This window comes from Clarias gariepinus, chromosome 9 (assembly GCF_024256425.1).
Source record: "Clarias gariepinus isolate MV-2021 ecotype Netherlands chromosome 9, CGAR_prim_01v2, whole genome shotgun sequence".
Lineage (NCBI taxonomy): Eukaryota > Metazoa > Chordata > Actinopteri > Siluriformes > Clariidae > Clarias > Clarias gariepinus.
In genome coordinates, this window is record NC_071108.1 from 11,838,137 (window position 1) to 11,853,441 (window position 15,305).

Below are 15,305 nucleotides of genomic sequence, written 5' to 3' on the forward strand. Positions count from 1 at the left end.
GCTTACACTTAAAGTGTAAGACAGGTGAGAGGAGATGCATTTGCATTCTCCTGATTAAACAAAAGAGTTCTAGCAGACAGGAGCCATTTGGATGTATCCTCGTCTGGATACAGGATATAGAAGGTGTTACCACAGAAGGCATGAGGAAGCACAGTGGGGGGGTCTGTTCTCAGAGCACAGGAATCTACTTATTAGATTACATTGTCTTACTACATTATAAAACCTTACAATTATCATACCAGAATTCCACAATGCTAGTGGACTCATGTACTGGAAAAGCTGCCTATAAAAGTCTGACACAACCCTGTTCACATCCCCCCAGAGACGTTCAAATCCTTTGGTTATGCACACTCCTTCCCACAATAAAGCTTTCCTGGTCTGTTGTTCTTCTTTCGATCATGTTCTGTGCAACATGTACATTTTCATGGCCCCTGTCTCCCCTTACTCTTGATGACAAACCAAATTAGGAGACTCCAATCTGAAAGAAAGACAGTACTGTTGCAGCACGATTTTTTGAGGCAAATCTCAAACAAATAACCGTTCTGCTGAATCCATCAATGCAGCCATGAAGAACAAATCTCCATGCAATCAGTTTATGGTTGGAGTCTATATGCCTAGAGGGGTGAGAAATAGGAGTTTACAGTGCAAAGGGAAACAATCAAATTAACAGCAACCTCTGACTACTTGATTTTACAATCAAATTTAAAGATTAGTTTATTTTGTACATAAGGATCTGTATTAAGATATTGTTTCTGTAAGAGATTAAACTTAAATACCATAAGTGGTTTGATCCTCTGACAATGTACACTCTTTTTCTGTTGGGACGTCTTTGTCGTATCAGAATTCTTGCTGGATCAATAATACGCATCCTCTCTCTGAACCTTTCTCTTTGAACTCTGTATCCCCTTCCTCTAATACTACCTTGAAAAGAAACAATGACAATGAAATAATTTAAAAACATTTCTGCAATGTAATTGATATGTATCTAATAAATGGCTACACCTTTCTTTTTATGCTGCCATTAGGCTAACTGAAAGATTAAAAACTGAAATGAACCCTACGTTTTAAATTATAATACCTTTCAGATTGATGCAAATTTTTAGTATCAATCTGAATGGAATCATGTAGACATTTATTTAGCCAATGCAGTAATATGTAACTTACCTTGAACCAGTCTCACACCAGCATTTGCAGTGTGTGCAGTAATATCTCTGATGATTTCATCCAGCTGACTGTTTGGGATGGCATCATAATTTTCAACAAATCTCTTCTCCGAGAAAGAGTTGATAAACTGATACCAAGGATGTCTACGATGGAAAATTCACGACATCCCAGCCCTCAACTGGGAAAGCTGTCCAACAGTTATAATATACCTAGAAATCAGTAATTGTATTGGTTCCGATACAATACAAGAGTTAAATACAAGAAGCAATAAAATACAAGGGTTAAATTTCAGGTATTCCTGTAAGTAAAGCCAATACAATTGGCCAAATACAAAGGCCTTAAAATAAAATGGCAAAGTCACAGTTAAAATTACAATACCTTGGACGTCCCCTTGTTTGTACCAAAGACAAAGAAACTGGGTTGCACACTGGAGGGTTAATTATGTTATTAACCAGCAGGCATAAATCCTGACTCATGAAGTTCACTTACTTTGATAAAGTGGTCACCATGGTGCTAAAGAATATAAAAGATGTAAAAGATATATCAAATAATTTAATTTTCCAATGGTTTAAATGGTTCCTATTCTAGCCTGTTATTATGTAGTCTATATCCAGACATCAATAAATTCGAAGATGTTATTGACAAATCTGAGATTACCTGTAAACTGTCCGATATAATCAACAAAACTTGCATGTGTTCCACAAGATGAAGACGACTGTAAATTAGGATCATTAAAATTTCTGCTTTGAACAGCCCCTTCTGTTGCAAGTGGAAATTTGTGTATTCCACGAAGTACCGTCGAACACTGCAGTTTCCATAAAGAAAAAATAAACATAATAAATTTAAGAAGTTCAACTTCATAATGTCTGCCAATATTGTTATAGTCTAACGGCTTCCACTTTGTGCACTCTAAACTACAGCGGGGAATTGTGGTTAAAATGTAAATTGATGGTGGGCGGGGTCTATTTCTATCAGAGTCACGCAGGTTTGTGATTCGAGCAGCGCTGCTCAAATTGGTCCGCGCTGCGCGATCCACCGGGCCGCGCAAATAAGCCAGATAATTTCTGCACTATCCAGATTGTCGCGCTTCGCTGTCATAAACATGCAGCTACGCACTTTTGATGTTTTTGGCTTCCCATACGGTGTTCAAGCGGTGTCGGAGTTTAAGCCAAAGTTTCTTTGCGTGTCGAGAAGAGCGGAGTCTTTGATCGCTGGGTGGCGCAGGTCAGAAGTCAAAGTTCAGGCGTTGGTTGAGAGCGGAGAAAGAGAGGTGGTCAACCTGTTCGGACCTTGCGTTTTTAATCCCACGGCGTGGGTCCGTCCCACAACCGTTTGTTCTAATCAGAGATGGTTGTGGGCTAGCTACGCCCCGCCTGGGTCCTCTTTTTCATGCAAACATTAACCAATTTTACCAAGTTTGCAAAGGAGGTCTCTCAGACGAGAGTTACTTTAAAGACGAGTAACAACATTTTATAAAAAATCAAAAGATTATATTCTTCTTTACCTGAGGTTTGGTCTGTCACGTGGGAGGCCATCTCAGTGGGATTGTATAAATTTAGGTAAAATGTATTAACGTCTGGTTCATATAACTAAAATTTCATGCATATCAACGGTCATTGAATACACAGAGCTTTTATTTGATACCAAACATCCATGTCTCGCATACCCATTTATACCTTTATCTATAGCAAGTGCTGTACAGGTTGTAAAACCTCCCTATTCCAGGGACTTGTGCTGATCTACTCCATCTTAAGTGAGGGTGTGAGATGTTTTTTTCTTGTGCCAATTAAATAAAATATTTTTTCTCATATTTATGACCTTGGTAAGATCTCCTATTAACATTCACATGCACACTCACAAACTACGGGCAATTTGGGAATGCCAATTAACCTAATCTGCATGTCTTTGGAAATACAGTGCAACATTTTACCACCTAACAGAAATGAATTGAGTATACATTAAAAAGAAAAATCTGATTTCGGAGTCAATGTGATAATACATGTATTGGCATACAAATGAATTATGCATATTATAATGCATTATTTAACTGATTTTCCCCATCTCTACTGCTTAGTGTTCAACGTAGGTTCTTAAAGGAATAGATTACTTTCAATTATTTAAAAGTAAGTACATTTTTCTTGGTTATTCCTGAACTGTTATGTTGGTGTCTAATACATGAAAGTATATAAGCATTCCAAGAAACACACACAAACACACACGCAATTAAAAGTCTGCTTAAGTTATCATAAATATGTTAAATTCACAATTATAAAGTGCTAGCTCATAGCATTGTAGAGTCCTTCAAACAACCAGCCCAAAGACAGACTTGACCTGTGATGTGTGGCAGGAAGCTTCACAGAGGCTTGAGGTTTCTAAAACACCTTGTTGCAGTTTGACACTCAGGCTTTTACCCAACACTTTCGGTATGACATTGAGACTTATCTTGCCAAGTTATACCTCTTGTACAGATGTGCATACTGTGCATTTGCAAACTGAATGCACATTAAGCTTAACCAAGATCACATCACCACTGACCAAATACAGTACTAATACTATAGTTTCCTAACTTTTGACTAAATGTTTCATGATTTCACCTGGAGAAAGTGGCTGAAATTACCACATCCTCCACAGCGGTGTGTTCAGATGAGCGGTTTAACTCAGTATGAGTTTAAGATCTTACACTGGTGGACAATGTGGGCTATACAGAAGATAATTATCACTGTAATTTGGTCTTGCACTGCTCTTTAAAAGTGAAGCATTGTGAAGGCTGGCTCTCTACGAAACTAAAAATACCAGGGCAGCTATTGCAGTCTTCAAGCAGCTGTCTCTGTCTATTTTGGCAATCAAACAGTGGTGTACATGCTCACATGCCACTCTAGCGATCAACATTTGCCACGGTTTCTCCTCACTGTCAAACTTCTGGACCATACACCACTGTTTGATTGCAGAACGAAGACAGCTGCTTAAAGACTGCAGAAGCTGCCCTGGCATTTTCAGTTTCGCAGAGAACCAACCTTCACAACACTTCACTTTTAAAGAGCGGAGCAAGCCTGAGGATGATAAGATGACTTGATTTTAAACATATCCTGTTCAATCATAAACATATCCTATGCAGTGTAACATTACACTGAGTGCTATCTGTCCTTAAGTCAGTATTAGAGGATGTCAGTGCTCTTTGACACTTTTAAGTCATGTACATGCTTTTAAGCACTTTGTAGACCACAGCTTTAGTAATAAATATAATAATAATATATCCTAAAGAAATATATTATCTTTATGTGTGGTTAATCTAAATGACCAATAATTGGGTTATCAATCCCTTTTTTGAAGTGCAGATGATACCCGTCTTAATAATTCCAATCACAGTCTGCTGTAGAGGCTCACAAATAACCTTTTTTTTCTCTTCACAAAATTCCAACAAAATTGCTAACAAACATTCTTTACATCTGTATTAGAAAAGCCCTAGCCTTAATAGTTGAGCATTTTTATAGCACAAACCTTGTCAGTGAGCTATGATGTCAAAAACAAACCAACAAAATAATCATTAATTAATTGTGATTAATTGTGGTCAGCACTAATAATACATTGATTTTACAGATTGATAGCAGTAAATTTTTTTGCTAGCAAAGAATACTTTTTGCAAGCAAGCTTAAAAAATGTATGCAATGTATAGTGTTTGGACCACTGTGTAATTTCTCTTACAACATCTAAATACTAAATACTGTTTGTATTACTAAATTTCTGTTTAAGTCAAGAAATTTTTAATTGATGTCTTTTTAAGCAACAAAGAATAAAATGTGTTAATAAAAAGTCAGAGCACCTTTTTTTAAGTTTCCTGTGTTTCCTTCCTGTAGTGTTTACATCATAGCTTTTTCCTCCTGCTTATTGTAACAAACCAGAAGTGATCTCTCAGACCTCCTCTGCAAACCCCAACATCATGCAGCTCAATTTAAAGATGAGTGACAACATTTTAGAAACTATCAAAAATCTATAGTTATATGGCACACTGTGCTGAGGTTAGGAAAAAGGCTGATGTGCAGGGAAAAAAATGAAGACTCTCTTGTTTTTTCAAGGTAAGTTAATTAAATTTATTTACCAACTTGGTTTGCGAACTTTATTCTGTTATGGAGGATAGGGGAATATTTCTATTTCTGTTTAACTAATATGGACTTTAAGAGTTAATATTACTCACTCTATCTCAGGATAGGGCATGAGGCAGGGTACACCCTGGACAGGGTGTCAATCTATCACAGGGTACACACAAACACACACACACAAAGACACTCATTCTGACACACTGTGGGAAATTTGGGAACAACAATTAGCCTAATCTGTGCTTGGACTGTGGAAAGACACCGAAGTACCCGGATTAAAAAACTCACCAAGCATGAGGTTGGAACAAACATGCACACAGACTTGAGGCAGGAATCAAAACCAGACTCTAGAGGTGCAAGGCGACAGTGCTAACCACTAAGCCACTGTGCATATATGACTTTTAAAATAGATACAGAAAGACATAAAACAAGTAATGTCCATATAAAGCATTTGATGAATTTAATATAGCAATTTTCTTTGTGATTTTAAAAATTATACTGATGATATATGTTTCTCCGTTTGTTTTTAGTTCTGATGTGTCTGACAATGAAGAGCAAGGCTGAAAGTGTATTTACTGGAACAGAAGGAGGCAGTGTGGATATCTCCTGTAAATACACTGATGGATATCAATATACACCCATGTACCTCTGCCGTAATCCATGCAGATCGTCCGATGTCTTAATTAAAATTGGACTGGTTGATAATGTCATCTTTAAGGGAAGATATAGTGCAATAAACACCATTTCTGCACGTAGTTTCTCTGTCACCATAAGACACCTCACATTAAAGGACTCTGGAGTTTATTACTGTGGATTGGAAACATGGGGACGTGACACACTGATCAAAGTAAAGCTTAATATCCATAAAGGTATAGAAAACTGTTTTATTGCTTCAACTTATATAATTAAATCACTTTGAACATGTATTTCCTGTAGCAGTATTTGTTTCTGTCATTGCAACATCAATATTTCCAAAGATTATCAAAATTATGTTGCAAGCAGCAGAAGAATACAGCAGTTTTACATAAACTAACACTGATTACTTATTTAGCATTAAGTTGCATTAAGTTAACTCAGGAACTACTGACATGATCTGAGCTGTACTGTTGTTTCATATGCTTATGAATAATGTTGCTTATTACCCATAACAGTTCCTACTGTGTCTACACATTCTCCAGTGTCCAGGCAGATTCAAAGTTCTGCTGCTACAGAACTACCTCTTGCCACCACAGTGATAACAGCTACTGCAGGTATAGAACGTAAACACACATATAAAAATACACACACACACACACACCATTGTAACAGTTCATAAGTAGTTATTTAAAGGTAGGTTGTAGCAGATTGTAGGTGGTTCCTGCCTTTTAATAATTAATAAAATTATCAGAAAACATGTTGAAGTCTTTGTTTAGTGTTGACATGGACAGTTTTGTCACTACAGAAGCCCTTATAAAAAGTTCTCATACAATGCTCTGGCGCACACACACAAAAAGTAACCTTTCTCCTGCACACCATAAATGTTCTCATGTGCAATTGAAACTTCCTTTTGTGTACCAGATAATTTGTACTTTTAGTTTTTTACACATCCAACCATGTCCAGTATACTACTAACAGAATGCTCTGCTGTCCCGTTGAGAGATTTTGGTAGTTAAATCATGACAGTTCAACATACCTTTTGCATGGTTCATAGCAGAGCCTTAAGTACATCTTATCATTTTGTAGTTAATACTTCAATAATTCATAGGTGAATAGGACATAGGAACTAGGAACATATGACAAAAACAAAACAATCGTAACAGGTAAGAAAGTTATTTAGGAGGATTGAAGCAGTTTGTAGGTGGTTTCCATCTTTTCATAATCCAAAGTCCATAGTACAAAACAGAGGTGGGACAAAGTCATTGTTTGGCAAGTCACAAGTAAGTCTCAATTCATTGCCCTCAAGTCCCGAGTCAAGTCCCGAGTCAAAGGCCAACAAGTCTCAAGTCAAGTCCAAAGTCCTACGGTTTGACTTCCGAGTCTTTTCAAGTCTTTTTAGCAGAAAAATAAAATGTATACAGATTATGTATGGTTCTAAGATCTGTATTTATTAAACAAACCTTTTTTTATGAAAGAACATTGCTCAGATACATAAAAATACAAATGTTAGTAAATGCTAGTAGCAATGTAAAATGGTAGCACATATTTTCAATGAAGTAGGCTACTTCATACAAACAATAACGTTGTTTTCTTCACATAACATTAGAGAACTTTGCTCTCTACCTTGTGTGATACACTCACGTAGGCTACCTCATACAAACAATAACGTTGTTTTCTTCACATAACATTAAAGAACTTTGCTCTCTACCTTGTGTAATACACTCACGTAGGCTACCTCATACAAACAATCCGGCTTTCAAAATCCCGATCAGTATGAACCAGCAGGGGTTTGCAGATTATAGTGTTTGAAAGGTGACATTGAGGAAATGTACAGTCTCATTGATATAAACCTGCAGCTAGTTAAATTACTTAGCTGATAAGGTAGTCTTGACATTCATTCAAAACTTACCTCAAGTGTCGAACAAAGTTGGAAGTTGTGGCATCTCCCGTCTGTAATCTTCGACCCGCATGTTTTACATACTGCAACTCGTTTTTTGTTGACCACCTCGTAATTTTTATAGCCAAACAAAACTACCTTCGGTATCATTTCGCGAACTAACGCGTGCACGTTGTTGTCACGTTGGACGCTGTCGAATCAAAAGAATCTACGGTACTTTGATTGGATGTCGTGCCGAATGCGCGCGTGCTCTCTGTCACACACACGCGCACAGACACATAAACAGAGATAGAGCGGTCCGTGTTAACATACTTTTTATCTTTGGGCTTTTTATGGGAAGTAGCAAGTCTTTACAAGTCAATAGGCGCAAGTCCAAGTGAAAGTCCGAGTTACTTATGTTAAAGTCCAAGTCGAGTTGCAAGTATTTTTATATTTTGTCAAGTCGAGTCTAAAGTCATCAAAATCATGACTCGTGTCTGACTTGAGTCCAAGTCACATGACTCGAGTCCACACCTCTGGTACAAAAATATGCCAAATTCCTTATTTAGTTTTGACGTGAGTAGCTTTGTGCTGTCACTACTTGAGCACTCGTAAAAACCTCTTGTGCAGGGGGTAGAGTAAATCCTTAAAAAAATATCTGAATTCAACCTTGCTAGATGCTAAATCAATGGAGAGAGAGAGAGAGAAAGAGAGAGAGAAGGGAAAGGGGCACAAGAAATTATCTCTGTGTGCGAGAGACCGCAAGGTTTTGATGTGCACTAGAAATCACTACTATGCATGAGATGCTTTCTCTTGCACACCAGACAACTGTATTTTATTATTTTTTTTAAATATCCAACCCTGTAAACTAAACTACTAAGCAGAATGTTCTACTGGAGTATTTTATAACAATGCGTAGATAAATTGTGATAGTGCTTAAACAGGTCTTGACAACAAGACCTCAACAAGAGTGTGGTGGATGTTTTTTCAGATGGTTATATAAAAGTCAGATGGTTATTACTGTATGTAAGTTACTTAATTTGCAGGTGATTAGAGCATAGTCACAGAGTCAAATGACCTAGAATCCAGTTCAGGATAATTCTGCAAACCGTTCTATAATGTGGGAAAGACCCTAAATTTTTGTTAACGAATTATCATCATTATGTATTGAACACTTGTTTTTGAAGAAAAGATTAAATATGCATTATGTATTAGACACATTTTTAAAGAAAATATTAAATATGCACAAATGTCTTGTAAAAAAAAATATTTAGATTGTTTTTCTTTCAGATAATTCATCACCATATGAACAAACATCGTTCCTAACTCAAACTCAACATTCTTTAGACCCACATGGTACAAGTTCATTTTTATACTTACTTGCTAAGTATGTTACTCAAATTATCTTGATCTTTCATTTCATTATTTTGTTTAAACAGGACAGGAGCTTCTTGTTTGTGGATGGGTGCTGGGCCTAATGCTGTGCTGCATTCTTGCAGCTCTTGCGATTCTTTACAGGAAACCATCAAACATCACATGTAAGTTATAAAAGTATGCTTAGAAAAACAGAGCAAATGCATTATATAAAAGTACTTTAAGTTTTTTAGTGCGACCATATTTCTACCATGGATTTCTACATTTCCTTTCTGTTATTTAGCTTTGCAACCAGCTGTTTCTGAACGCCAAGTTTCACACCCACCACCTAATCAGGTATGTTAGACTTAGTGCTACAGTGGAATGCTACTTACATAACACACTACTTACATAACACACAGTGTGTGTGTGTCTTTTATTTTGATGTGCAATATGATAGCCAGTTCATGTGTGAAAATAATTTATCATGCTTCCAGAATCACTCTTTCACAATTTAAGTCCTGGAACAAAAATGCATTGATGAGGTATCCTGATTATTTAATACATTCAGGTCATCAGCTGACGTCATTTTATTGCCACATAGCATTGCTAAGCCTAGACTTTACCAACTGAAGCAACCCCAGATCATAACAGAGGGTTGTACACTGACCAATATGCATGATGGGCACATCACTTACTGTGCTTCCCTTCTTACACTGATCTGCCTATCTTTCTAGTAATTTAAATTCAGACCACAAACACCTTTTCCATTTTTCCAAAACAAAAGCTTTATACTCCCTAGCAAACTGAATTTTTATTCTGATTATCCTCGTTAACATTTTTTTTTTTTTTTATGGCCAGATAGCTGTTTAGTGCCAATCCCATGAGTTATTATTACATTTTGCATGTGGAAATGCACTTACTTTCACTAGTAAACATAGCTATAACTTAAACTTGTCTACCTCAATTTTGGCACAAAGTGGCTCAGTGATTAGCACTGTCTCCTTGCACCTTCAGGGTTTGGGTTCAGTTCCTGCCTCGGGTCTGTGTGCATGCATTTTTCTAAGTTCAAGTTCAAGTAGGCTTTATTGTCATTACAACCATATACAGTTAGTACACAGTGAAACAACGTTCCTCCAGGACCAAGGTGCTACATGCAACATAGATTCATAACAGAAACACTAAACTAGCTAACCAAGAGGCCTAGTTAGCTGGCTAGCAGAGACAGGACAGAGAGACCTAACATAACTTACAACATAAATTAACAAAAACTAACTAGCTAAGTATAACTACTAGTTTTATAGACAACATAAAGTGCACGTGCAAATGTGCAAACAAGAGCAACAACAAAGTGACAGCGCAACAACCACGACATAACAGAACATAAAATATGGTGTTGAGCAGTGGCGGCCAGCCCATAGGGGGCGCTGGGGCACCGCCCTCCCTGATAAGAGGGGCTAAAAATGTAAAATATATTTCATATACATTCATTCAACAGTGAATTTCCACAGACAGACTTGTATCGTTTCTGTCATGGGGCGCGGAGAAAAAGCGCCCCTGAGTGCAGCCAAATAGCCAGTCATGTAGCTGTTGCTAGGGTAAATTAATAAATATGCGGCCAATCAGTTTCTCAGAATTTTATGGTCTTGGGGCGCTGAAAATTCTGCCCGAAGCAGCAGAAAATATCACGAGATTTAATTTTTTTTTCTTTTGAGGCGTGGTCAATCAGAGTAATGATGGCGAACTTAACGAGCGAAGAGCAGTTTCCACCAAATTCGGTGAGATCCTTATTAATATACCTGTTTTAGACTGTTGTGTTAAATTGCATTTTTAAAACTGTTTTTCTTTGTGTGAACCACTTTGAGATGCAACTTTGCTTGAAAGGTGATCCAGCTGATCATACCCTTTGATGTTGATTATTGTATTTGATACTTTTTTAAGCATGCATGGCTTATTATACAATGGAAATTTGTTCATTTACTTTATCTGTGAAACTGGTGATTTTGAGGAGGAGATTAAATCATTACTGTTAATTGTAATCATCGTCTGACTGTTGATTTTAATTCTTATATTGGACTAAGCAAAGAAATATTTTGTCACATCAGCCCCACCAGGAAAAATTTTCACCAGCCGCCACTTGTGTTGAGGTAGCGGGGAAACAAACATTCCTTAACACAGCAGCAAAAATTGAGGAATTAGTGCAAAAAGTAGTCCAGTAATGATCGTTGTGCAAAAGATAAACAGTGAAGCATTTACAGGTTGGTGTGTACGATAATTTGGTGGTGTAGGTCAGTGTGTCTGCACTTGTGTTGATTAGTCAGTCCAGTCCCAATATTTTGAGGTAGTTGAGTTAAGCTGAGTGATAATGTTTGTGTTTTTGTGTGTGTGTGTGTGTTTGTGTTTATCAGTCCAGTCCCTTTTTGTTGAGGAGACGGATGGCTTGTGGAAAAAAGCTGTTGCACAGTCTGGATGTGTGTGCCCGAATGCTTCGGTACCTTTTTCCAGATGGCAGGAGTGTGTGTGAGAGGTGTGTGTCTGATCAGCCACAATGCTGGTGGCTTTGCGGATGCAGCGTGTGGTGTAGATGTCTTCAATAAAGGGAAGAGAGACCCCGATGATCTTCTCCGCTGTCCTTACTATCCGCTGTAGGGTCTTGTGGTCCGATATGGCACAATTCCCAAACCAGACAGTGATGCAGCTGCTCGGAATGCTCTCGATAGTTCCTCTATAGAAGGTGTTCAGGATCGGTGGTGGAAGCTGGGCCTTTCTCAGTCTTCTCAAAAAAAAAGGGATGCTGTTGGGCTTTCTTGAACAGGGAGCTGGTGTTGAGGGACCAGCTGAGGTCCTTCTCTAGGTGAACACCCAGGAATTTGGTGCTTTCGACGATTCCCACAGAGGAGCCGTTGATGCTCAGCGGAGAATGGTCGCTTCGTGTACTCCTAAAGTCAACAACCATCTCCTTTGTCTTGTCAACATTTAGAGACAGGTGGTTGTCTTTACACCAGTCCGTTAGCCTCTGCACTTTCTCCATGTACGCTGACTCGTCGTTCTTGCTAATGAGACCCACCATGGTTGTGTCATCAGCGAACTAATGCCTAATGCAGTTTTAATGTTCTTCCCATGCTTGGTGAGTTTCCTCCAGGTACTCTGGTTTCAACTCACAGTCCAAAGACATGTCTATTAGGCTTTGTGACATACCCTAATTGCCCATAGTGTGTAAATGAGCATATGAGAGTAGTCTCCTGGGATAGGCTTTAGGCCCCATGTGACCCTGTATAAAGGATAAAGCAGTATGAACAATGAGTAAGTGAGTGAGCGAGTGAGCTTCACATCTTTTCCACTAACAGGGGATATTCTTTCTAACATGATTGTTAAACAAATGAGAAGCTAGTCACTGCATCAGTTAGGGTTAAAAGCAGTATCGTTGTTTGAACTTTTTTTTTGAGGAAGCTAACTGGGAATAGATCTCTATGTCCTTGTTTATTTTATCATTAGTGTGTGTATGTGTGTTTGTGTGTACACTTATATTACAGACCCACTATTCTTAACATTCAATTTATGCATTTTCAGATGATTAATGCACTCATCACCCAAATGCATAATCAGATATATAATGCGCAGTATACTCTGATCAGCTATGACATAATAAATATTTGATCACAAAAAATTTATAAGGAAACTGTGCAATCCATTCAATAAACAATTAATAAAAAATTAATAAACAAAAAGTAGTCAAGTACAAGTCACAATGAGCGTCTAAAGTCTATCAGAATAAAGAAAAGTGCATCCAACATAAAGATAAAAAGAGATAAAAAAAAAAAAAAGCAAAGCAACATTGTACATATATAAATACATACTGTATATCAATATACTGTGGTATATATGTGTGTGGTGGTATAATCCTCCCAAGGCCTCTAGGATAGCATCCCCTCATTTTTTTTTTTTTTATTAATTAAAAAAAAAAATGAATAAGTAAAATGCATTTGTTTTTCAAGTTTTCAACTTTCTAGTTTCTGTGACTCTGTGCCCACTACAGCTTCTGATTACTTTTCTTGACTGACAAAAGTGAAACTGTAAAAAAACCTAGAAAAAAAAAACCTGTAAAAAAAAAATCACCATGGTATTTTTTACCACCTACTGGCACCTCAAACTGGTGCACGTGAAAATGCTCTTATTTTCATTAAACATAACTATGATTTCCACTTCACCAACTACATGTGACTTTATCCAATTATATGATGTGATCTCAGCTCACAGTCAGTCATTTTTGCCAACAGTTCAGGACAATATTTCCAGGATTAAATAATAAATTGGGAAATTCTTAACCCAATTCCAGAAAGTTTAATGTTTTCCTGATGGCCTTGATGAAGGCCAATTATTCGGCCTTTCTCAAATGTTGGCTTCTTTGGGTAAGGCAGTATTTGGACATGCACTAAAACAGTGACATCAAATGTCCATTATTTTTTACACCCTGTCTGTATTTAAACTGACTAAATTTCCTTTCTTTTGCACTCTTTCAATCAAGGAGGACATTTGCCATGTGTATGATGAGATGTCAGCTGTGTATAGCTTAGCTGGTCCAGCTACAGGAGATTATTCTTCAGCCACCTATTGCATCATTCAGCGTCCTGCTCCAGCAGATACATGTACTGATTACAATCCATATTCTCTTGTACTGTAGCTTCTCACTGAAACAGTTACAGCGCCTTCTATATGTGAGGTGATACTGTAATACCAAAAGAAAAAAAAACATTGTCTTTAAAAAAAATACACACTTCCTTAGCAAGTTTACTGTCTTAGTTACATGTCTAGATTTCTCACATATTTAAACAATTAACAAAACTAGATCTAAGTTAATTATTCATTATGGGGAACCTGGACTTTCCAAAACATTCTGCTTCATCCGGTATGAATGCATATCTTATTTTATCTTGATTTGCAGCTCTTGTGCAAACGTGTGTATATTAGTAATTATGCAGAGTGAGAGCACACTTAGCTTAACTAAGAAGCTGTATTCACTGATTGCCCACCATGTTAATGTTTCCTGTCTGAGTACATGGAACATGTACACACCTACAGGAAGTGACTAAAGTGTGAGACGTTCCACAATAAAATGATAAAGTCAACATACTGAAAGACCAGGGGTGGTATGTAGGTATTTAACACACAAAAGGCTTCATAAATTACAACAAAGTACAAAGTACGTTTCTCTTTGTGTCTGATGTGGCTTTCACACAAAGTAATACAGTGGAACCTCGGATTATGAGCATAATTCGTTCCAGAAGTGGGCTCGTATTTCAAAACATACGTAAACCAAATTTAATTTTCCCATAAGAAATAATGGAAACTTCAATTATTCGTTCTACAGCCCAAAAAAAATACATAAAAATAATTAATACAAAATTTTAAGTAAAAATAAAACAAATTAACCTGCACTTTGCCTTTCAAAAAAGTAAAAAATAAATCCAGGCAGATAAGTGTTTTCCTTTGTGCGCGCAGGCGCTGTGTCTGTGTGTGTGTGTGTGTGTGAGGCTAGAGTAAGTGGAGACTCTTGCTTTCAGCCCTTCGTGTCTCCTCCTCCTCATCTTACTGTACACATTAAAACTTTCTCCTCTCGTTTAAACACAGTTACACACACATTAACGGAAAGACTGTTGTTCTCCTCTAAATTATTAAAACTTCTCCGCTTTTTTTATGTTGCTCGCGACAGCATAACAGCCCGTTAATTCATGCTGGTGTAATGATGAGATGGACAAACTGGTCGATGCCCGTTCTTTTATTTTCTGCATTGTCAGGTTATAATACAAACTTTCGGGTGGATCCTGCACTTAAATGCAACAAAAAAAAATACTGAAGAACAAAACTCACGCTCTATTTCTTGCATTCGCATTCACACACACCGGACTGCATTACCCACAATGCATTTCCTGCACTGGACTACACTTCCGTAAAACAGCGGTCATAAATCAACGTCTCTCTCCTGTTACACTGTTTTATCTGAAAATTAGCAATAAACATCGCTAATGACACTCGTGTGAGAGGAAACTAACAGAATCACTAATGTAAAGTAAAACAAACAAACAAAAACCAGCACCTTACCTCTAAAAAGATTTGCGACAGAGTTGCTTTGGAGAGCAGAGTGTGTGTCTCTCGCCCTAATTTCTGTCACTCACACAAGTGAC

General features: G+C 37.4%; 1 long non-coding RNA gene and 1 pseudogene across 1 annotated transcript; one reads left to right on the plus strand and one right to left on the minus strand.

The window, feature by feature from the left end:
* Positions 1–233: 233 nt before the first annotated feature.
* Positions 234–1,260, minus strand: LOC128530697 (uncharacterized). The gene is made up of 3 exons (XR_008361146.1): positions 1,165–1,260; positions 777–921; positions 234–614 (listed from the first exon to the last, which is right to left on the minus strand). It is a non-coding gene; the product is annotated as an uncharacterized LOC128530697 (long non-coding RNA).
* A 1,006-nt stretch (positions 1,261–2,266) lies between these two features.
* Positions 2,267–14,098, plus strand: LOC128530080 (uncharacterized; annotated as a pseudogene).
* The last annotated feature ends 1,207 nt before the right edge of the window (positions 14,099–15,305 follow it).